The sequence below is a fragment of the Orcinus orca genome, chromosome 3 (assembly GCF_937001465.1).
Source record: "Orcinus orca chromosome 3, mOrcOrc1.1, whole genome shotgun sequence".
Taxonomy (NCBI): Eukaryota; Metazoa; Chordata; class Mammalia; order Artiodactyla; family Delphinidae; genus Orcinus; species Orcinus orca.
The window spans coordinates 141660797-141685172 of record NC_064561.1 but is presented as its reverse complement, the minus strand read 5'-3'; positions in this window follow the sequence as shown (position 1 = coordinate 141685172).

Here is a 24376-nt window from a genome sequence, read left to right as displayed (position 1 = left end):
TTTTACTTTTATAGTTTATCCCAGGTTGGGAGTACCCCCATTCTCTTCAGTCCTCACAGTACCAGAGAGATTTTCTGTTACTTGACTCGAAGGGCAATTTAGTTCTTTTTGAGTCTTTTGATTCTCTTTCCAGATCATGTCCCATATTATTAAAAAAAAAAAAAAGAAGAAGGCAATCCTCTCCCTAAAAAGAGTTCCAGCCTCTGAGTAAGGCAGCCAATTTTTAAAACTGTGTGATGTTCTTTCTCATTACACAAATTATATTTAAATATTAAATTAATATTTTTAAATAAATTTATTCATTTATTTATTGGCTGTGTTTGGTCTTCCTTGCTGCGCGTGGGCTTTCTCTCGTTGCAGAGAGCGGGGGCTACTCTTCGTTGTGGTGCATGGACTTCTCATTGCAGTGCCTTCTCTTGTTGCAGAGCACAGGTTCTAGGCTGCAGGCTTCAGTAGTTGTGGCATGTGGGCTCAGTAGTTGTGGCTCATGGGCTCTAGAGTGCAGGCTCAGTAGTTGTGGCGCATGGGCTTAGTTGCTCCGCACATGTGGGATCTTCCTGGACCAGGGCTTGAACCTGTGTCCCCTGCATTGGCAGGCAGGTTCTTAACTACTGCACCACCAGGGAAGCCCTTAAATTAATATTTAAAGGATATCAGCTGACTTTTCCACAGAAACTCTGCAGGCCAGAAGGGAGTCACATGATATACTTAAAGTGATAAAAAGTAAAAAAACTTACAAACAAGAATACTCTACCTGGCAAGGCTTTCATTCAGATTAGATGGAGAGATCAAAAGTTTTACAGACAAGCAAAAGCTAAAAAAGTTCAACACCACCAAACCAGCTTTACAAGAAATGTCAAAGAAACTTCTCTAAGCAAAAAAGAAAAGGCCACAACTAGAAACATGAAAATTACAAAAGGAAATAGCTCATCGGTAAAGGCAAATATACAGGAAAGGTAATAAATTAACCACATACAAAGCTAGTAGGAAGATTAAAAGACAGAAGTAGTAAAATCACCTATATCTTCAATAAGGAGTTAAGAGATACACAAAACAAAAAGATGTAAAATATGATGTAAAAAACAGGGGAGGAGGGGGGTTAAAAATGCAGGGCTGTTAAAATGTGTCTAAAATTAAGAGAGCAGCAACTTAAAATAGTCACATATATATAGGGATTGCTATTTATAAATGTCATGGTAACCACAAACCAAAAATCTTTAAGAGATACACACACAAAAATAAGAAAGGAATCCAAACAGAACACTAAAGACAGTTATTAAATCACAATGGAAGAGAACAAAAGAGGAAGAAAGGAACAAAAGAGAATTACAAATAAACCCAAAAAACAATTAGCAAAATGTCAATAAGTATATACCTACTAATAATTTCTTTAAATGTAAATAAACTAAATTCTCCTATCAAAAGAAAAAGAGTGACTGAATGGATACAAAAACAAGACCCATATAGAGCTTGCTATAAGAGACTCACTTCAGATCTAAAGACACACACAGACAGAAAGTGAGGGGATAGAAAAAGCTATTCCATGAAAATGGAACTCAAAAGAAAGGCAGGGTAGCAATACTTATATCAAACCAAATAGACTTTAAGACAAAGACTGTAACAAGAGACAAAGAACATTACATCATGATAAAGGGATCAATCCAAGAAGATGTAGCACTTGTAAATATATATGCACCAACTTAGGAGCACCTAAATACATAAAGCAAATATTAACAGACATAAAGGGAGAAATTGAAATTAATACAATAATAGTAGGGGACATTAACACCCCACTTACATCAATAGACAGATCATCCAGACAGAAAATAAATTAGGAAACACTGGCCTAAAATGACACATAAGACCAAGTAGACTTAATACATATTTATACAACATTCCATCCAATGGCAGCAGAATACACATTCTTTTGAAGTGCACATGGAATATTCTCCAGGATAGATCATATGCTAGGCCAGAAAACAAGTCTCAGTAAATTTAAGAAAACTGAAATAAAATCAAGCATTTTTTCTGACCACAACTCTATAAGACTAGAAATAAAAAGGAAAAAAAAACTGAAAAAAACACAAACACAAATTTTCTACTAAAATCCAATGGGTCACTGAAGAAAATTTTTTTTAATTTGGAGACATGAAAATGAAAACACAATGATCCAGAATGTACAGGATGCAGCAAAAGCAGTTCTAAGAGGGAAGTTCATAGCAGTTTAAGCTTACCTCAGGAAACAAGGAAAATCTCAATCAAACAATTTAACCTTATACCTAAAGGAACTAGAAAAGGAAGAATGAAAAAATCCCAAAGTTAGTAGAAGAAAAGAAATCCTAAAGATTAGAGCAGAAATAAATGAAATAGAGACTAAAAAAACTATAGAAAGGATCAATGAAACTAAAAGCTGGTTCTGCAAAAAGATTTTTAAAAATTTGATAAACCTCTAGCCAGACTCATCAAGAAAAAGAGAGGGCCCAAATCAAAAAAAAATCAGAAAAGAAAAAGGAGAAGTTACAGCCAACACCATAGAAATACAAAGGATCATAAGATATTACTATGAACAACTATATGCCAATAAAATGGATAACTTAGAAGAAATGGACAAATTCTTAGAAATGTACAATCTCCCAAGACTGAACCAGAAAGAAGTAGAAAATATGAACAGACCAATTACCAGTAATGAAGTTTCATCAGTAATTTAAAAACTCTCAACAAAGAAAAGTCCAGGACCAGAAGGTTTCACAAGTGAATTCTACCAAACATTTAGAGAAGAGTTAACACCTATCTTTCTCAAACTATTTCAAAAAATTGCAGAGGGAAGAATGCTTCCAAACTCATTCTACAAGACCAGCATCACCTTGATATTAAAACCAGACAAAGATATCAGGAAAAAGGAAATTACAGGCCAATAACACTGATGAACATAGATACAGAAATTCTCAACAAAATATTAGCAAACCAAATTCAACAATATGTTAAAAGGATCATACACCATGATCAAGTGGGATTTATTCCAGTGATGTAAGGATGGTTCAATATTCGCAAATCAATCAATGTCATACGTCACATTAACAAATTGAGGAATAAAAATCTTATGATTATCCCAATAGATGTAAAAAAAGCTTTTGACAAAATTCAACAACTATTTACGATAAAAACTCTCCAGAAAGTTGGTACAGAGGGAACATACCCCAACATAATAAATAAATATACGATAAGCCCACAGCTAACACTACACTCAATGGTGAAAAGCTGAAAACATTTCCTCTAATGTCAGGAGCAAGACAAGGTTGCCCACTCTCACCACTTTTATTCAACACAGTATTGGAAGTCCTAGTCACAACAATCAGACAAGAAAAAGAAATAAAAGGAATACAAATTAAAAAGGAAAAAGTAAAACTATCACTGTTTGCATATGACATGATACTATACATAATATCCTCAAGACATCACCAAAGAACTACTAGAATTCATCAGTGAATTAGGTAAAGTTGCAGAATACAAAATTAATATACAGAAATATGTTGCATTTTTATACACTAACAATGAACTATCAGAAAGAGAAATTAAGAAAATAATGCCATTTACCATGGCATGAAAAAGAATAAAATACCCAGAAATAAATCTAAGGAGGAAAGGAAAAAAAACTTGTACTCAGAAAACTGTAAGACACTGATGAAAGAAACTGAAGATGACACAAACAGTTGGAAATATATACTATGTTCATGGATTGGAAGAATTAATATTGTTAAAATAACCATACTACCCAAGGAAATCTACAGATTCAGTGCAATTCCTATCAAAATACAAATGACATTTTTCACAGAACAAGAGCAAATAACTCTTTAAAAATTTGTATGGAAACATAAAAGACCTTGAGTAGTCAAAGTAATCTTGAGAAAGAAGAATAGAGTTGGAGGGATCATGCTCCATGACTTCAGACTATACTACTAAGCTATGATAACCAAAACAGGTATGGTTACTGGCACAAAACAGACATATAGATCAATGGAACAGAATTGAGAGCCCAGAAATAAACCCATGCACTTATGGTCAATTAATTTATGGCAAAGGAAGCAAGAATATATAATCAGGAAAAGATAGCCTCTTCAGTAAGTGGTGCTAGGAAAACTGGACAGCTATGTGTAAAAGAATAAAATTAGAATGTATTCTAACACCATGTACAAAAATAAATTCAAAATGGATCAAAGACCTAAATGTAAGAACTGAAACCATAAAGCTAGAGGAAAACATAAGTGGAACACTCTTTGGCATATATTGTAATAATATTTTTTTGGATCCCTCTCCTAAAGCAAAGGAAACAAAAACAAAAATAAACAAATAGGATCTAATTAAACTTAAAAGTTTTGCACAGCAAAGGGAACCATCGACAAAACAAAAGGACATCCTACTGAACTGAAGAAAATATTTGTGAATGATGTGACTGATAAGAGGTTAATGTCCAAAATACATTAACAGCTCATACAACTCCATATCAAAAAAACAAACAAATTAAAAAATGGGCAGAAGACCTGAATAGAAACTTTTCCAAAGACATACAGATGGCCAACAGTCACATGAAAAGATGATTAGTGATGTTGAGCATCAGAGAAATACAAATCAAAAACTACAATGAGATATCACCGCACAACTGTCAGAATGACCATAATCAAAAAAGATCACAAATAACAAATGTTGGCAAGAATGTGGAGAAAAGGGAATTCTTGTGCAGTGTTGGTAGGAATGTAAATTGGTGCAGCCACTATGAAAAACAGTATGGAGCTTCCTCATAAAAACTAAAACTAGAACTACCATATGATCCAGCAATTCCACTCCTAGGTATATATTTGAAGAAAACAAAAACACTAATTTGAAAAGATACATACACCCCAATGTTCATAGCAGTATTATTTACAATAGCCAAGATCTGGAAGCAACCTAAGTGCCCATCAACAGGTGAATGGATAAGGATGTGACACACACACACACACACACGCGCACACACACACTGGAATACTACTTGACCATAAAATAGAATGGAATTTTGCCATTTGCAACAACATGGGTGGACCTGGAGGGTACTATGCTTAGTGAAATAAGTCAGACAGAAAAAGACAAATATTGTGTCACTTATATGTGGAACCTAAAAACTAAACAAACAAATTAATATAACAAAATAGAAACAAATTCACAGATATAGAGAACAAATTAGTGGTTACCAACGGGGAGAAGGAAGGCAGAAGAAGCAAGATAGGGGTAGAAAATTAATAGGTACAAACTACTCTTTGTAAAATAAATAAGCTACAAGGATATATTATACAGTGCAGGGAATATAGCCAAAATTTTAGAATTAGTACAACTTTAGAATTCTATGACTTTCAAGAATAGGCCAAACTAAGGGAACTTCCCTGGTGGTCCAGCGGTTAAGACTCACACTTCCAATGCAGGGGACGCAGGTTCGATCCCTGGTCAGAGAACTAAGATCCCACATGCCTCGCAGAGCAGCAAAGCAAAGAAAAAAAGAGTACGCAAAACTAGTCCATGGAGATGAAAATAAGAATAAATGTTACCCTGGGCTGGGAAGGTTGGGTGGGAACCTTCTAGGGTGCTAAAAATATTTTAGATCTTGATTTAATGATGGTCACATGGGTATATAAATATGTAAAAAGTCTTTGAGATGTACATTTAAAATGCCTGCAATTTATAATATAGAAATTATATCTCAATACGTGCTGAAAAAATCAAAATAATACTGAAAATGTTTTTCAATATTGAAAATAATTTTTCTAATTAGTCAGAATCTCTGACTCTACTTCCATAGAACCCCCAGAAAAACTTCAACATTGTACCATGTGCTGTTTGTATACCTTCCCACCTTTCCCTCAAAATTCATTTATTCAACTGTTATTTGTGGAGCATTTATTATATCCTCCAAAGAGCAAAACTGTATTAGTGGAGCCACACAGATGGAGCATTTATTATATCCTCCAAAGAGCAAAACTGTATTAGTGGAGCCACAATTTATCCCTACAGTACACTTGCTCCATGATTGGGTAGCAGCCTGGACTCCTGAGTGAAATAGGAGGAGAACCAACTCTCCGTCATACATGCAAACTTCTGGTTTAACTAGAAATTCAGGGGTATGCACCTCACCTACAGACGGGTGAGTGTGGAGATGGGAGCTCCTTGCCTCCATTTAATCCCCTGTCCTTTTTCTAATGAGCTTGTCTGACAGAACATGTGGTGGAGGATTGGGAGGGGGGGGTTCATCTTGACAAACAAAAGGTTGCCAAACCACCTTCAAAGGTGTTGAGACAGGAATCATTTCTTCCCTGCAGAGTACCAAAGAACTGATGGCATCTAGGGTGGTTGTCTAGTTGAGAGTGGGATCAGAGCCAGTGTGGTGGATAAAGGGAGGAAGGTTAGTACGACAGGTTTTCCAAGCACATGGGAACATGGGGTGGGGAGGGGGCTTGGTGTGTTCCCAGAGTCTGTGTCAGCTGAGGGTACCTGGTACCACAGTCTTCAGGAAAATTCTAAATGCCTTCCAAGTTTTCTATTCTATGAAAAATAATTATATCCAGGCTTTGTTGCTAAAGGCACAATCAGCCTATCACTGGTGTTTACCAAGGATTGAACTTATGGGCTCTAAATAAGCCAACAACCAAGCTTCCTTTTTCAGGAATTTCAGGCTTCAATGCAGAGCAGCAGTGTTATGTGTAAAACTTGGGTGAATCCCACTCTAATGTTCTTTGTTCACCGTCACACAACTTCTAAAGATGATGATATCTTCTCTTACCTCAAACATTTATAACCTTTCACCAAGAAATACCAAACTTTAAAAATATGTACTTATGTCATTATTATAACTATACATTTTGCTATTTAAGACTTATGAGAAAACACACAGATGCACGCACACACACACACACACACACACACACACACGTTTTCATCAGCTTGTGGTACAAACCCTTAAAAGAATGTACATAGAATACCCTAGAGTTTGTTTAAAAAAAAAGAGAGAAAAAGAGATTAAATTAAATACATATCAATTTTAAATGAATACTGATTCCTTTAAAACAGTAACTAGGAAGATACTTTTTCCAACAAAAACTCCTCTTTGAAATTATCCCTAGAGCTACTTCATCAGCGGCACATAACGCAGTGACAGATAAAATGAAACTCATTATTTTATAATTACAACTCTCTTTAATTAAGATGTTGGCAAGCTTACAAAATCAAAGCCACCCTTAAAAAGAATGATTAAAAAATATCTGCAATTCAAAAGTGTTTTTTTTAAAAAGCATGGTAAGCAATGGCAGCATCACAGAAGTACATGACAAGCCTCCCAAGCAATGTTTAAAGGAGACAAAAGTCACTTTTTTTTTTTTATAATAAGAACTTTTCTGTGAAATTTTTTTTAAAAAGAGGGAATTCCCTGGTGGTCCAGTGGTTGGGACTCAGTGCTTTCACTGCTATGGCCCAGGTTCAATCCCTGGTCGGGGAAGTAAGATCCCAAAAGCTACATGGCATAGCCAAAAAAAAAAAAGGAGAGAGAGAGAGAGAGAGAGAAAACAACCTAATCTCCAATCTCATTATAATGTTGTCATTCTTCTTTCAGTTGAGTACACACACACATTTATACCCTATATCATCACTCTTTGAATAAGTCGTTTTTATTTTTTAAAAGATAATTTGTAAATTTTTCTTATTAATAAACGAATACAAATTAATTGAAGAGGTCAGAAAACTCAGAGTATAAAGAATAAATTATAACCACTTATTGTCCCACCAATGAGATTAATTATTTTAAAAACAAGTTTTGTATATTACCTTAAAAAGGATTAGAATGAAGCTGAGATGGCCCAGACGGTTGAGAAATAACATTCAAGAAAATCTGTATTTACCTTGTAGAAACTGAATACTTGGAGAGAAAATCAAGTTACAGCATTTTGTCTACAAGTCAGATCTCAAGTTACCAACGCCAAACATGTAAGTGCCTTTGGCATTAGGGATTCTTAGCATATCATCTGAGAAGTAGTGCCTTTCCCAGCTCAGAAAGCTGTGTCCCACAGAACAGAGCAAGCCAAGGGCTGTTTGTCTTTCCAGGCAAGTTAACCTGAGTAAAACAGAACAGAAGGTGCTATCAGCTTTCCCCTCTGGACTATAGAATGGGAGCCACTGAAATTTTCATCCACTAGCCATGGCCAAATCCAACCAATCCTGCCAACACTCCAGAAGAAAAGAACTCTACTCTTCTTAAGGGCACCAACGTTTACCTGTGAAGGCTGAGGTAAGGAAAAAAGCATTCTTGACAAATACCTTAGAGACTCCTGGAGTCTAAACTTAAGTCTACTCGCTAATGATTGTACTTGTGAGCCAACAAAGGTATGTGGTGCCTGAATTCCTCCATCTATATTACCAGAAATCTGTATAATATCAACTGAATGGGCATTTCCTCTCTACCATCTTCCTGCGTCCCTTTGGCCAGGATGATGCCTCTCCCCGGTGTCTCAGTCACTGAGCTGGGCGCTGACTCTATGGACCTGGAGCAGAATAGGACCCATCTGGGTTGGAGAAGCAGGCTCGGGAGATATTAGCGTATAAAGCAGGCTGAAGTAATAGACTGGATCATGTCCTCAAGGAACAGCACGTAGAGTAAGAAGAGGAAAAGACCAAGACAGAGATCTGAGGAAGCCTTAAAGTCTGGCAGGACACGGTGACTGACAGAATGTAGGGGACAAGGAACTGGGACATGCACGATGGTACCCATATTTTGAATGCATACTATATCATCATTATTTGTTATAAAGTTCTATTTTATATTGAGTATCTCAATGGCAGGAATTTTGTCTTATCTTTGGGTCTTTCTTAGTACCCAGCAGGTGCTTAATTGATATCTACAGAAGAGAGAATAGAGAAGAAGGAGAAAATGGAAGAGATGGAGTGGGAACTAGGAAGACAGGAAGGAGGAAAGCAGACAAAGAGGCAATATTTCCACAAAGGTTCCAAGTCCACCCTGCTTGTGATAAACTTAGAACACTGGTGACCAAGTCAAGCTCTGAACCAGAAGAGACATAGCAAAAAGCCTGGATATAGGGCTTCCCTGGTGGCGCAGTGGTTGAGAGTCCGCCTGCCGATGCAGGGGACACGGGTTCGTGCCCCAGTCTGGGAAGATCCCACATGCCACGGAGCGGCTGGGCCCGTGAGCTATGGCCGCTGAGCCTGCGCGTCCGGAGCCTGTGGTCCGCAACGGGAGAGGCCACAACAGTGAGAGGCCCGCGTAAAGCAAAAAAAAAAAACAAAAAACAAAAACAAAAAACAAAAAAAAACCTGGATATAGAACATTTGAATGCATGTCCTGCAGAACATACTGCTGGAGAAACTCAAGGCCAGCTCCAGGGAATCAGCCCCCAGAGCAAAGATGAGGAGCCCTGCTCCCACTCAGAAAGTACCCAGTGTTTCTAGATCTACAAGAGAAAACAGTGGTAACTTCAGCCAAGTCAAGGTTGCTGAAGGCTTCTTCATGGGTTCCTTCGGCTGTTTAAAGAGGAAAGCAGTACAACAGATCTCAGGAACTCAGTTGGCCCAATACAAGGCACAAAAGACTTGGTAGCAGCCACATAATATGTGTATATAATAACCTGTTCACACTCTTGCATTGGCTTCCAGGAGATATGACCGTGAGGCGGCAGAATGACGCTGGTTCACATGGCATTCATGCTGCACTGATGGTTGGTTCCCCGCAATGATGCCAAATGGCACTTCCCCAAATGACTGTGGTCTGCATCTTTAAGAAACCCCTATTTATTTTCTCCCAATGCAAGTTTATCTCCATTTGACTTTGTAGGTCCTTGAAGCTAATAAATTATGGAACTGCTTGCCTAGAAAAATATTTTTCATGGAAAGAATCAATTGTAATCTAGAGGAAACACTCACTGTCTGAATTCCAACAAACCTGTTCCATGATATGGTTGAGTTCTTGCACTCTGCCCAAAGCCAAGAGACATACCACGAATAGAAACAGTTCAAGGCCCTTAGTCCAACATGCCTGCACTATATTGCAAATTCAGCCCTCTAATAGGAAGGTGGGGTGAGAGACAGGGAGGGTCAGAAAAATCTTTTTATCTGACCATACTTGGAACTTTTTGTTTAGTCTGGAGAAACCCAAACGATACAGTTCTTAAGATTCTGTACTTTTTCACTTTGGCTGTTTGTATATGCTACATGCACCAAAAAATATGTCCAAGCGCAAAACCCATTTCTAGAGCAATTTAAAGTTGGCTCATGCTAAACAATGAATTAAAATAATGTATTGCTTTTCTGTAGTTCCTTTCGAGTACAACATTAAGTCTCTGGGTACTTACAGGAATTTCCTTGACAACACAGTCAGATAATACTCACCCCATTTTCCAAATGAAAAAATATTTGATAAACAGCCTAGAATAAGCCTATTCCTTTTGAGGGAGTCCTCACTACCTGTCCAATTTCCCCCTCCAATTTCCATTCCATTCCTCCCCCTCCCAAGAAGGGCCCTAAACACCACTCATTTCTTTGCAGCATTCATACACACATACACACACAAGCATGGATACCCACTGTATTGACTACATTTTCTTATTTTCTACAGTCTTGATGCTCTGGTATTTGGGACACTAATCCTGGAGAGACTGCCCCTTCTAGCATTAGCTAATTCCCAAAGACAGCAAATGACTTCCCTGGAAACAAGCCTTTAATAAACAAATGAACCAGTTCAGAGCCTACACCCCTAACCATCTCCTTTATCAAATTCTCACACACCAAGCCAATAGCCCCCCCTGCCCAAAATCACCCCAAGGCCAGGTACCAGAAAATTAGGGACCACTCCTACAGCCCAGAGTCTACCTAAATTGTTCAAATTATTCAATGTACCTTCCCTGCCTCATCCATTCCTTCCCAGAAAAACAACAGTAAAGGCTTTGGGCCATGCTCTGCCCTCCCCTCTCTGCCTCCTGATCAACCCTGTTGCTTCCCTCTCTGTGGCCCTGCATGGCCTGGTGTGCTGTGCCTCATGTTTCTACAGATCTGCAAGTACAAAATTCTTTCTTTGTGACAATCATTTGTGTCTGTCTGTCTTACCATACCTGATTAGAAAAAACCCCAGGTACATTTTTAACACACCCACATTCTGAGAAAATCCAATAATCTAGGTGCTTCAGAATTCACTCACTTTAACTAGGCCACCTAAAAATAGAGGGACAATGATGAAGAATTCTAGTTGAAGGTTCTGATCCCTAGGGAAGAAGGTATCCTCTAAGTCTCAAATCTCATTCTATCTGAAAATAAGAGTCCTTACTTTGAGTATGACGCATGTGAACACAATTGTGTTTTTATGTAACTATTTATGCAATGGGTATACCTGTGTTTACGAACTTCCCCAAACCAGGCGTGATAACTCACACTTTTTTGCTTCTGCTATTGCTCCAAGCACAGGGGAAGATCACAATGCATAAACAATATTTGACAGTGATTAAGACATGGCCACTAAGGTTGGCCATGGACCAAGCTGTGGATCTGTCACTTACTACCTTGAGCAACATATTACTTAAGGCTCAATTTCCTCAACTGTAAAACGAGCATAATGATATGACATACCTCATAGAGATGCTGAACAATTAAATTAGAATATATGTAATAAATTTAGCAAAATTCCTAGAAAATAGTAAGCCTTCAATAAATATTTTCTACTATCATCATTGTGATGGGTGCTTTAGAGTGATAGTTAAATAGCATTTAAGACAAAGTCTCTTCTTTTTTTTTTTTTTTGTGGTACACAGGCCTCTCACTGTTGTGGCCTCTCCCATTGCAGAGCACAGGCACTGGATGCACAGGCTCAGCGGCCATGGCTCACGGGCCCAGCCACTCCATGGCATGTGGGATCTTCCCAGACCAGGGCACGAACCCGCGTCCCCTGCATCGGCAGGTGGACTCTCAACCACTGCGCCACCAGGGAAGCCCCAAAGTCTCTTCTTGTTATGGTAAAATAGCTTGTACCTATCCATCAGTTTAATTAGAAAAAAACAAAACAGAAAGGGAACATTTATTAAGCACCTTATGTAAGCCAGACTCTGAGCTAGACCCTTTACGTTATTTATTTTATCTAATCCTCACAACAGCCCTGTGAAGTAATACCATATCTGTTTTACAGATGACGTGACTGAGGCTCAGAGAGACCAATATCCTCAAGATAACCCAACTTGTAAGTAGCAGAGTCTGGATTTGGCCAAAAATCTGCCCAGCTCCCAAGCCTACTGGTCCTTGTTGCTTCCTGAGTAGAACTTGAATCCAACATCCTTGGGAAGTTCAACTATTACAGGGATTCCTGGGAACTGGTAGAAAACAGAGATGATACAGTGATGTGCTCCTTAGCAAAGAGAAAATATCCAGGATTGCCACTGCAAACCAAGAACACAGAACAGAGACACAAGCACTGAGGGAAAGGATGAAAAGACAGAAGTAGATGAAACAGGAACTGACAGAATTTAGAAAAGAAGTGGAAGAAAAAAATTATAGCATCACAAGAATGAAGTTCACATTGAACGTACGTTAAGGAGATGAGTCCCTGATGCAAATACAGTAAAATAAATGGAGGATGTGGTAAGAAAAGTGAGTAAAACAAAATGGAAGTAAGCAGATGGTTAAAAAAAAAAAGTTTAGAAAAGAAAGATGATGAATATGGAAGAGATTAAGGGAGAAGAAGAGAACCTGAAGAGAACCTGAAGAAGAGAACCCAAATAATGGAACAGTAAAATATTTCAAGATACAATTGAAAGTGACTTCTGCTCAGGTGGCAGCCCTCCAAGACAAGGCAGTCCTTGCAAGAAGGTCTGCCATTCTCTAGAGAGTTATATCAAACACAACTCTTCAAATCCAGCCCCATCAGCCAATCCTAGGAGTGCAACATTTTGAATAATAAAATTGATTCTTTGGATATAAAAGCTATATATTTTCCCCAAAGAAAGGAAATATTTAAATTTACAAATTGAAAGGTACATCTTGCCCCTAGGAAAAAAATATCACAGCACAATTGTTCAACTACAAAGAAAAAAGAAAAAGAATCATTTTAGTATCATGAAAAAAACTATCAAGTCACTTACAGAAGGTGAAAACAAAAAATCAGTGCTAGAAAACAGTAAAGCAAGGCCAACAAAGTCCTCAAGAACAAGGTGTGACCTAAGAATTTTATTATCCACCAATAGAAATGTAAAAACAATGGGTAAACTTTCTGAAAATGTAAGAGGTCAGTAGCTACAGCTTTTCATTTGTGGAAGCTACAAGAAACAAATATTACCCAACCAAAAGAACAGAAAGTCCTCATTAAAGAATGGCTGGTTATTTGTGTATTTGATCCAATTAACTGAAGGAGAACAACTAGAAAAAATGTGGGTACTTATTTACACAATAGAAGGTATATATAATTAATAACATTTTTAAGGTGAAGAAGAAAATATGTGTGATGACTTAACACTGAGTTTTGCTCTTTTTATCCAGAGTTAAAGACCCCAACCAAGAGTCCAAGGGATGGACCCTGGAAGCCAGGACCTGAGGGGAGAGTTGTAGGTAGCCCTTTCCCAGCAGGCTTTGGCCAAGACAAGAGAACTGTGGTTGGAGGGGCCTTATCAGTATTTGGATAATTGCTGTCTTAGGTTAGTTCCTGAGAAGCAGACCCTGAAATGAGGGTTCCTGTGCAAGTTAGTGATTTCTTAAGGAAGTGTACTCAGAAAATCTGGTAAGAGGTTAGGGGAAACATAACAGGGAGGGAGAAGCCAAGGGAGGATGAGATTTCCAGCACAGTCCTAGCCTCAGGCCGACCCCACAGGGAGCTCTAGAATATAAATTATATCTCGGAGTTTGTCCATTTTGCAGCAAGGGGGCTAGACTTTCATTATCCCATTCCATTCAGGCGTTGGCTCTCTGGCAAAGGGGAACGATATAAACCCCCAGATTTCCAGGCACACCCAGATCTCTACACCCATGGGTGAAGAGGCTTCAGCAGCCCAAGGGTGTTTCTCAAAGGAAAGCTGCAGGTGCAATCCACCCAGCCCACCAACCCTGGAAGAGTCAGAGATAGCAGGGTGAGTACAGAAGAGCAGCAGAAGAGCAGGGCTGGGAGCTGGTGGGGAGGCAGGCTGAGCCTCTGGGCACATGCGAGCCACAGCCAGGCCCCAGCCAGAGAAGGGGAGATGTTTTTATTGCCAAGAGAGACTGATGTTTTGATTCTATATAAGTCCAGATTTTTTAATGAAAGTGAGGCATCTGTTAATACCAGAAAGTGACTAGAAAAACTAAGGGATTTACCAGAGAATTCATCCATGGGCAGGCAAGAAAAACAACAGAGTAAATTTCAAGAGTCCTGGAATGAGCAGAAATAAAGTTACTTTCTGTTTATACCCTATAAACTCCAACTCATTCAAGAAACTGCTTACAAATATGTGCTACCCACCCCATAAATACACTTACATTCACACAGATTATCTCAGGAAAGACATGCAACAAAACAGTAACAGCAGTTGCCCCTGGGGAAGGGAACCAGGTGGCTTTGAGGCAGGAGTGAGAGAAGACTTAATTTACGCCTTTAAATTCTGACTATAAACATGTATCTTTAAGAAATAAAATCATTTAAAGTCTTTTAACTAGTAAGGAAAATAAAGCGAATAGAAAATCAAATAGGAAGGTAAGCTGGAGCCAGGCAAGAGTTAGTTTGGAAAACATATAATATAAATCTTATCTACTTGCTATGGAAGAGAAAACAAATCAGGCTCTGAGTTCTTGGCTACCAGTATGAAGAAAGTAACACCACTATTCCCAGCATCCATCAGATGAAAACAAACCATTTGTTCAGGAAAAACAAAGCTATTCCTAGAACTAAGATTAGAATTAAATTTCTCCTGTGGGTCCTCTCTTTTGGATCCTATAAAGGAGTGAACATTTTCACCAACCTCACTATTATAAACACAGGGGCAAACTTAATAGAGTTGCCAATCTTATGATGTTTGTTATTATCAGCAATAAGGTGATACTGACCAGGATTATTATTGGTTTCATAGGCGAAGTAATGAAATCACAGCAATTATTTGGCTTTAGTAGGAGAGATGGGAAGAAAATTAAGGGGTCTACAGCACTGAATCATTAGGCTGCTGCTGCTTGAAATTCACTTAATCTTCTGAGTCAGATGCAACCAACTGTGCGCCAGGGATTAAATGTCACCAGTGTTTGTCTTCAGATAATATCTGAGCTTTATGGCCTATTCAGTATGCAGTGAATGAACGGTATGAATTCAATGAATGAATGACACAGAATGCTCACCTAAATATTTTCACTGCAACTCAAAGTAAATGTGAATCACTTACCACTACACACTGACTAGAGTGGATAAAATTAGAAAGACCGACCATACCAAGTGTTAGCAAGACTGTGGAGCAACTAAAACTCTCATACACTGCGGGTGAGAATGTAAAATGGTGCAACCACTTCGGAAAGTAGTTTGACATTTTCTTAAAAAGTTATATCAACACATACACCTACTGTATGATCTAGCCATTCTACTCCTAAGTATTTTACCCAAGAGAAAAGGGAAACTATGTCCATACAAGACTCGTACACAAATAGTAGCAGCTTTATCTGTAATAGCCAAAAACTGGGAGCAACACAAATGTCAAATCAACAGCTGAATGGATAAACGAATTCCGGTAGAGCCACAATAGAGTCCTACTTAACAGTAAGAAGAAATGAACTCTTGATACGTGCAACATCAGTGGTTAGGTGGTTCTTATGTGGAAGGCACTTTACACTGTTTCATTTTAGCCTCACAGGCACCCTATAAGGTAAATACTATTCTGCTTTTAGAGTTGAGAAAACCGAAGCTTAGAGGTGAGCAACTCATCTGGGTTCACTCAGCTGGTGAGTGGCAGAGGCAGGACACAGACCAAGCCAGTCTGATGAAGAGTCCTCACACACACTTTGCTCAACAGGGAATGCTCTGGGTTCCTTAGACCCACCAGCCTCTTCAAGGTGAGGCAGTACCATCCAGGAGATGACCTCCAAAAACAAGAAGGGGTTCCGAGTTGGTGGGGAGACGGTAAACTTAAAGGAGGAGGAAACTTTTTCCTTTTTCAGATGATGCCCAGATGACTCACCCTTTCTTGTCACTCTGCTCCAAATCCTCAGGTCTTAATCTTGATATGTCAGATTTGGGGACCCACTGGAATGCTCTCCAGGGAGGCTGCCCTTCTGTCTCAAGGCACAGGGCTGTACCACCAGCAGCTCCACCTGGGCACCTATACCAAAGCAAGCAGCAATTTGGTATTCTGTTACTGTTTACTTCTGCCTTAATTACAAGGTGGGGGAAAGAGTGCCTAAGGTTTGCCAAAAACTGGGTGATTTTTTTTTTTTTTTAAGTTCCTTCCTTTCTTTCTAGTTGTTCAAGTCTGTTGGGAAAGGCAAGAGGAACGGTTTTGGAACTGAACTTGCTGCTGAGTTGCCAGGGTTTAGAGATCTCTGCAAAGGTCATTGTTTTCTGTAAAGGTCATTGTCTTTTCATGAAAACCCCGGCAAAGCATGCCAATGGAGGAAAGCCACCAGCTTGCCAAACGTCCGGTGTCCCAGTCACCTGCTCTTCCTGCCCTAGGAAGGATGTGGACGATCTCTGGAGTAAAGACATCAGATCGGTTTTGTTCCTTTCTTGCTCTTAAATCAGCTGCAAAATGCATGAACAAAGCACACACAGGACTATTCTCAGAGCCCTGTGCCGCCTCCTCGTTAAACGCCAGCAGCTGCTGGGTGTTGCACAGAGCAAGATAAGCAACATGACATTCGCTGCCATTTACATCCTGAGTGTAGATCATTGTGATCTCAGCAGAATTTCTGAGGTTTCAAGCCCTGAAGAATACCCCACCAGTGAAAATGCGCAGAGGGGGTGAGGTCTGGGCAGGGGGTCCTGGGTGGGGTGAGGGGCTCGCAGCAGGAGTGGCCAGCAGAATCAAGCAACCAAATCACGAGTTACTTGCTCTTGGGAAAAGCAGCTCTGCTGACAAGAGAATTAGGGCAGGATGATTTTGGCAAGCCGCGTGTTGTGTTAGCTGCACAAACTTTTTCTTTCCTCTTAGGCAGCCTCTTAATAATTGGGTGGGAGCTTCTTTTCACATTTCGTGAAGAGGCAATTCCTGTCAGATGTTTTTCAGAGGGGTTTCACCTCACGTTTGCCAAGCACACACAATTCCAGATGCAACTCTGAGTCTATTCAGTTTGAGAAGATTAGAGTTCGCAGCCATTGGCAGGATTTTTACTTTCCTGCTGGCCTCATAGTTCCTCACATTACTTTAAGTGAATCTTACTCTTATCTCTACATCAAGTCTTAATGAAAAATATGAGGGAGAGGAAAGGACCCAGAGAGTCACTGGGGCAACTGGCATCTCACTGGAGGCTGCCAAACCATGTGAGTCCTAATTGGAGACATTTCCCTTCTCCCAGTAGGTGCCTCCAATTTACCTCTTTACGGGCAGAGATTAATTTTCATTCCTATGTGAGGCTTGTGGGAGGAAATTATTTCAATTACTTCCCTTCCATCTTCCTGCCTGTTCCAATAACCTCTATGTCTCATTATTGCAACTGCAATAATCCAGGCGAGAGATAATGGTGCTGGGCCAAGGTGGTAACAGTGGAGGTGGCAGGAGGAGAGTTTCTGGATATGAGTAGAGAGAGTTGCAGGATGGGGTTGGCTGAATGCTCTCGGTCTTGAAACTTCTGGTAAGGGAGTGGTCGCAGCAGTAAGCTCAGAGAGGCAGAAATGCATCTTAAATTCTGGCCCTTAGGCAAGGAGTAAAGGTCCCATTTATTGAGTACCTGCTGTGTGCCAGGTGCGAAACTTCCTCCTCACAAGTCTTTGTAGTAGGTTTGACTATTTCCACCTCACAGAACCTGTGTCTGTCAGACCCTGGAGGCTGTCACCCTGAGCCCCTTACGAGGGACAGCCCCTGGGGGTATGGTATGCACAGCAGAGTGGCTCGGGGAGGATCCATGAGCACAGGAGGGCAGGCACCAGAGTGAGGGGGCCCCCGACACCCTCCCTTCTGCCGCAGCTTCTCAGCAGAGCTCCAGGGTGGAGCTGCAAGACCTGGGTCTGACCCCGCACTAAGCTTCCTCAACGGGATGCAGGATGCAACTGCTGCAGCTGCAGCTGCCAGAGGCAGGAAAGCCAAGCAGGGAAAGGCAGGAGATCCCGCTGACCCTTCCAAACCCCGGACCCAGCTTTCCGGTGCTGACAGGGAGGGCACCACCCGGGCACTGCCGGCAACCCCCGTAGGCAAAGCCCCTGAATTCACGTTTTGGTCTCCACAGCCGGAAACCTTCAGCTAGCCATCCTGGAGGAGTTCCGAGGTCTCTGTCTCCAGGCTGGCCAGGACTGCTGGAGGAAATGGGCCCCTTCAACCCCAGTGCACCTGCACTGGGCGTAGTCTATTTCTCCTCTGGCTGCCAGAGCAACGGAAACAACAGTGACCGCCGAAACCCCCTTAACACCACAGCCCAGGCTGACCCTGACCAATGGAAGCCAGACTTTGCATCTTGGTTTCTCCCCTTTTTTTCCCACATACCTAAAAGTATCTTCTCTGAAACCAAGAACTTACCCAGTCCTCATACTGAGCCGAAACTGTTCTCAAAGCCTGATCCGCTGAGCTCTTCCTGGCATGCCTGGGTTTCACTGATTCCCAGACTCCAGGGAGAGGGTGGGAAGCCTGCTTTCAGGCTTGCAGCAGAATATCCATCTGGGGGAGCGTGCCCTGGAGGCTCCTCTTCGGAACCGCTGTGCAAGCTGCTTTACTCCAAACCCAAGTGAAGTGTGCAGCTTCCCAAGGTGTGGCCACAGCAACTGACCCGAGTTTGTACCCCAACACATGTGGGTCTGACTACTGCCCTGACTAACAAATCCCATCCCATGAGAGGGCACTTTCACAGAAAATGCCTCTTCAGAAGTCAGTCCAGCCCTTCTTGAGAGCATTAGTGTCCTCATTCCACATAAGAAAGGACCCACTTTGAGAGGACAAATGATACATAATAATTTATGACACCAACTGACTTCTGTGAAAGTGACTGGGAAATGGACAACTTGTCCTGCCTGTTAATTCACAAATGGACATGACGAGCCCAAGACACACTTGCACTGAAGCAGAATGTACGGCCCCAGCCTTGAAACCTGTGTGTAAGGGGCGTGGCGGGCTCATGTGTCCTCTCTCAGCCTGCACCAAGAGGATGGAGACAGGACGCCAGGGTCCTTCCCCCCTGTTCTGTTAGCATCCACCACAAGAAATACCCTGGACAGGGAGGGGGATAAGCACCGCTGTGCTATTTCTTTAGTTCTCTCTGAAGTCCTGCAAGTTAGACAGAGCACTTGCCACACATTACAAATAAGAAAATCCAAATTCAGAGAGGTCAAGTGACTTGTCTGAGCTCATACAGCAGGCACATAGCAGAACCAGGACTTGAATCCAGATTTCCTATTCCACATTATTCTCCAGTGGCTTATTGAAAGGCTTACATAAGGGGCTCCGTTCCTCTGTTATTCCATGCAATAAACCAGGGCATATACACCAAGCCTTATCTTTTCAATTCTATTTTTAGCTCTCATTATAATGTACTCTGCACTTTAATAGGTACTTGAATAGGTGACAAAATGAGAGATTTTTACAGAAGATCAACTTTCAGTTTCTAGTCTGCTCACAAATTTTTTCAGAGAGCAGCTCCCGTACACAAAACACTTTGGATATTACAATACTATATGATACATACTTCCTCTACTCATCAAACTTGCAATGGGGCTGGGAAGATAAGACATGGACCCAAATAACCACCATACCAAAGCAGATACGATCCGTGTGTGCCCCAAGAATGGTGCCCTGCAGAGTACTGGGAGGTCCAAGGGCATGAGACATAACTTCTGTTTGACATAATCAAGGAAGGCTTCCTGGAGGGGGTGACTTTGAAGCTGAGCTTTAACTGTCACATGGGATTTTAGTAGACAGAAGGTGATGATTTTAGCTTTTAAAAAATCTGATTGGACCTTGTATTTAAATTTTTATGCCTCCCAAATTTGCTCTAAGTAAAATAAGAATATTTCCCATATCATTCTGCAACATGTCCTTTGACAAGGAGCATCTCCCAGAAGAGAAAAAGGGCAGTGTCCAGAGAAATGGAACCCAGAAGCTCAATTCATCTGACTCTATCTATCCTAAGTCCATGCAGAAATGGGTGGCAGGTCTCCCCGTACACTGTGCCACCCTCTCTTCCCTCACTGTGGTTCCTGCCCACCTGCAGCAGCCAGCAACAAGCTTGGCACTGTTGTGGCAGGGAAGGGCAGGGGGCAGGGGTGTCCTTTGTTCATCCCTATTTCTCATTCTCCGTTCAGAAATCAGCAGGACACTTATTTCCCAAGATAGAGGAAGACAGGTCTTGTGCAAACAGGTGGTTCCAGGAACATTTCCCACAAGAACAGGGTTTTTCTTCTACTATAGCCTTGAAACTGACCCTTTTTTTTTCATTGCTCTCCTGTATCTTTCTTTAATAGAGCAGATGACCAATGAATCCACAAAAGCAGTGTGCTACATCTCAGGTTACTAACCAAGCATGGGATGTGTCTGGCTTGTACTTAGTTCTCCCTGCTAGGAGAGCACTTCTCCCTGTCTCCATTCAACCTAGTTACCTCCTACCCGGCCCTTGAAACCCCATTCAAAGGGCACCCCTTCAGGGAAACCATTTCCCCTCCACACATCTATATCGAGGCCAGGCTTCCCTGTTACATATTCTCATTCTAGCTCTCCTCCCTAGTTTGTGGTTACTTTCGTGGGTATCTCCTATAGCAGATCTTAACCTCCATGAAGGCAGGTATCGCCTAGGATTATCATCATGTCTCACACATAGAAGGTACTCTGTAAATAATTGTGGACCAAATGTCCTGATGTAGTGATAAATAGAGTCAGACAGCCCTTCGCTGGAATGCTAATCCAACACTTACTATTTCGACAATTAATTATACTCCCCATAGCTCAGCTTCCCCTTCTGCAAAATGAGGATAACAACATCTATTTCACAAGATTACGATGAGAAAAATATAGATAAGAGCATCTAGCTGGCACTTGTGAATGCTCACTCAGTAATATTCATTTCTTCACCTGCCTTGTCACCTAACCGGCTCACCAGGGTGCCTTTGACCTTGACCCTCAAGCCACACAAACCTTCCTTCACAAACCCCAGAGTTCACCCTAGAATTCAGATTAAAAATGCTCTCTGGGGCTATCTGAAGCTGAGTTGAAAACTTCCATTCATCCTCTATGTCTGTCAGGATTCTAAGCTGCAAGCAACAGAAATCAACTCTTGTTCATTTAAGCAGAAAAGGAAGCTACGAGAAGCAAATGGGAAGCTTGGAGTTGCTAGGATGACGCGGAACAAGGCTCAGGCTCTCCACAAAGAACAATGCCCCAAATTGGGCCACTGGGCTGGTCCAGGGAGGCACTGCTGCCACCCACACAGGGCACAGACCCTGAAACTGGTACTATGTACTATGTATGGTACTAGGTATGTGGCCAGCACTGGACACTAGCTACAGAATCACAGTCCCTGTTGCCTCTAGAAACTAAACGTTCTGTGATTGTTGTCCCATCCTCATCAGAATGGAGTCCACCAGGTGCCTGTTTTTGCTCTGAGTGGAAGTCTAGGACAGGAACTTCTGATCAGGGGAGCACAGGTCAATGTGCCTGGAATCTAGCTGCAAAACAGGCTAAGAAAACATGTCTCATGTTCAGCTTCTCTATGAGAGAATACTCTGTCTTGTCAGGTCGGGAATTCCCCCCAAAAGGAGACAGGTTCAATCTCTGAACATAAAAAAAATGACAATTGCCTGGAATCTGCCTACCACCTGTATTCTGGATTTCTCCATACTCTACCCTAGCTAGCCTCGTGGATTAAGCCCCCTGACTAACTGCTCCCCACAAACAAGCATTTTCTAGTTTTCTCCCTCTTGCCACACATCCCTGTTGATCTAAAATACTTCCATTTTCTTAACTCCTTCCTCATCCATTTATATCAGTCCTCTCTCTCCAAAGTCATAGGCCCAGCATTCTACATGCATGGAAGCCACAGTCAATCCATCCCCCAGCTCAATTCATCTTTATTTCTAAAGTTTAATTTATTTTAGAGTTACTCTTAGCCTATAGGGGATAAGGGCAATTTCATGTTTACATAGTATCTTAGGCAAGAGTTCCTCCTCTCGTGTGGTCACCTAGGACAATGTCTGAAACAGCCAGTCTTGGTCAACATTATGCTCTTAATATGGTCCCCAAAAAAGTATTCTTTGGGTCAATGAATTTGAGAAAAATTCCCCTATGAAAGTCACAAGGCACACTAGCCTATTAAAGGCTCCAAGAAGTCATGAAATAAAGAAATCTGTTGAACTTTTCCACCCAGTACTTCTGAAGTTTATTTGACTACTGCCACGTTTTTACTGTTATCCTCACAACATCTCTTCACATCTATAATATGCTGCAATAGAGATTCCTTAAGATCTACTCAGAAGATTCTGCAAGCTTCCTTTTTCTTGTCTGTCCTGCCTCCCTAAATAAAATTATCCCAAAGTAACTGAATCTTGACTGAGCTTAGAGAAGGGGAATAAGGACGATGCAGGGAGGCATAACACTTGCTGCTCAGAGTGTGGTCCTTGGACCAGCGGTACCAGCATCACCTGGGAGGTCTGGGAAATGAAGATCTCAGGCCCCATCCCAGGCCCAGGAAAACAGAGTCTGCATTTTAACAAGATCCCCAGGTGATTCCTTTGCACAGTAAACCTTGACCGATATTGGCATAGGTAACTTCTACACCTGCAAACTCCAATTCCAAGTAATGAACATTTAAGGAATTCCACTACCACCCAGATTCCCTCACTTAGATTAATGTGTCTATACCCTCAGGGGATCTGGTTCCTCCCTTTAGCATTTTACAGAGCTCAGCATTCTTTCACAGGGATTGCCTACACCCTTTGGGATTCTGGGACTTTAAGGAAAACAACATTTTGTGGTTTGGCCACAGAGAAACTGAGCTGCCTTCTATGATCTTCTTTAAAATTCCCTATGAGAGGCCCTGGCCCCCAGCACTGAGGGGTGTGCCACCCACACCACTGTCTCCGAGGGTTGCTATTGTAGCTAGCTGCACACCACATGACATTTAGAAATTCAATTCTGCAGAGCACAAAAGGAATTATAAAAAGGTACTACACTAGTATTCTGCAAAAACTAGAGTCTCTCAACCACCTGCAGGTGTGTTAAGATATGGTGGATTTTTTAAAAATGTAAACTATAAACAGAACCAGTTTTGGCATCTGGACCTTAGACTGCCTGACACCTCATTCACCTGCCTTAAGTTACAAAAGGTCTTACTACTTCCCCTAACGCCCTGCTTTCCAAAGTAGGATTCCAAGGGATTTAGAGTAAGGCAGACCTGGGTTTAAACACTGGCTCTGCTACGTACCAGTTCAGTGGCTTTACCTCCCTCAGCTGTGGACTCCTCCCTGTAAAGTGGAGCCATGAAGACAAGCTTCATGGAGCTGTGTAATGAGAACTCCATCAGGTAAGTGTGGAAAGCACCAGCACAGTGGCTTGCTTGTGTCAAGTGCTCCAACCGCACTAGACCCACACACGCCCTCTCTCCAAGCCCACTCACAAGTGTCAACCCAAAGCTTCCCTGCCCGCAGTCCTCCAGCCTGAGGGGACCACCCTCCTAACTCCACAAGCTGTGGAGATGACAGCGTGGATCCTCCCCCACTCCCCAAACGCCCCGCCTTCCTTTACCCTCCCGCTTACCACAGACCACAAACTCTACAAGCTGCCTAGAGCTTCAGCAAATTTCTCTTCACCTTCCCAGCATCCTGCAGGGCCTCTCCAACCTGTGAAGGGCTTGGGCAAGGAGGCAGATGAAGGGACCTTGGGAGGAAATGGGAGAGGAAAGGCTGGAGGATTCGCTCCTCCAGGGACCTACAATCTGGAGTCTATCCCCACTGCTTCTGAGGATAAGGAAGGAAAAGGAAAACTGCATGCTTTCCTCTTAAGTCATGGGAATAAGGTAAATAATGAACCTGCTTTCTTCTGTTTAAACTCGAGGCTGGTAGAAGTAGATTCTACTAACCAATCCTCATACATGAATACAGATTCCATCTTTGGGGGGGGCGGTCATATTACGATTTATAATAAATATATATTTGATCTTCTTCCGCTGTTCCTGGCACAGAGTTCCTAAAACGTTTCAAATCTCCTAAGTGATGAGAGCTTAAATGATATCTTTTGTTATGTTA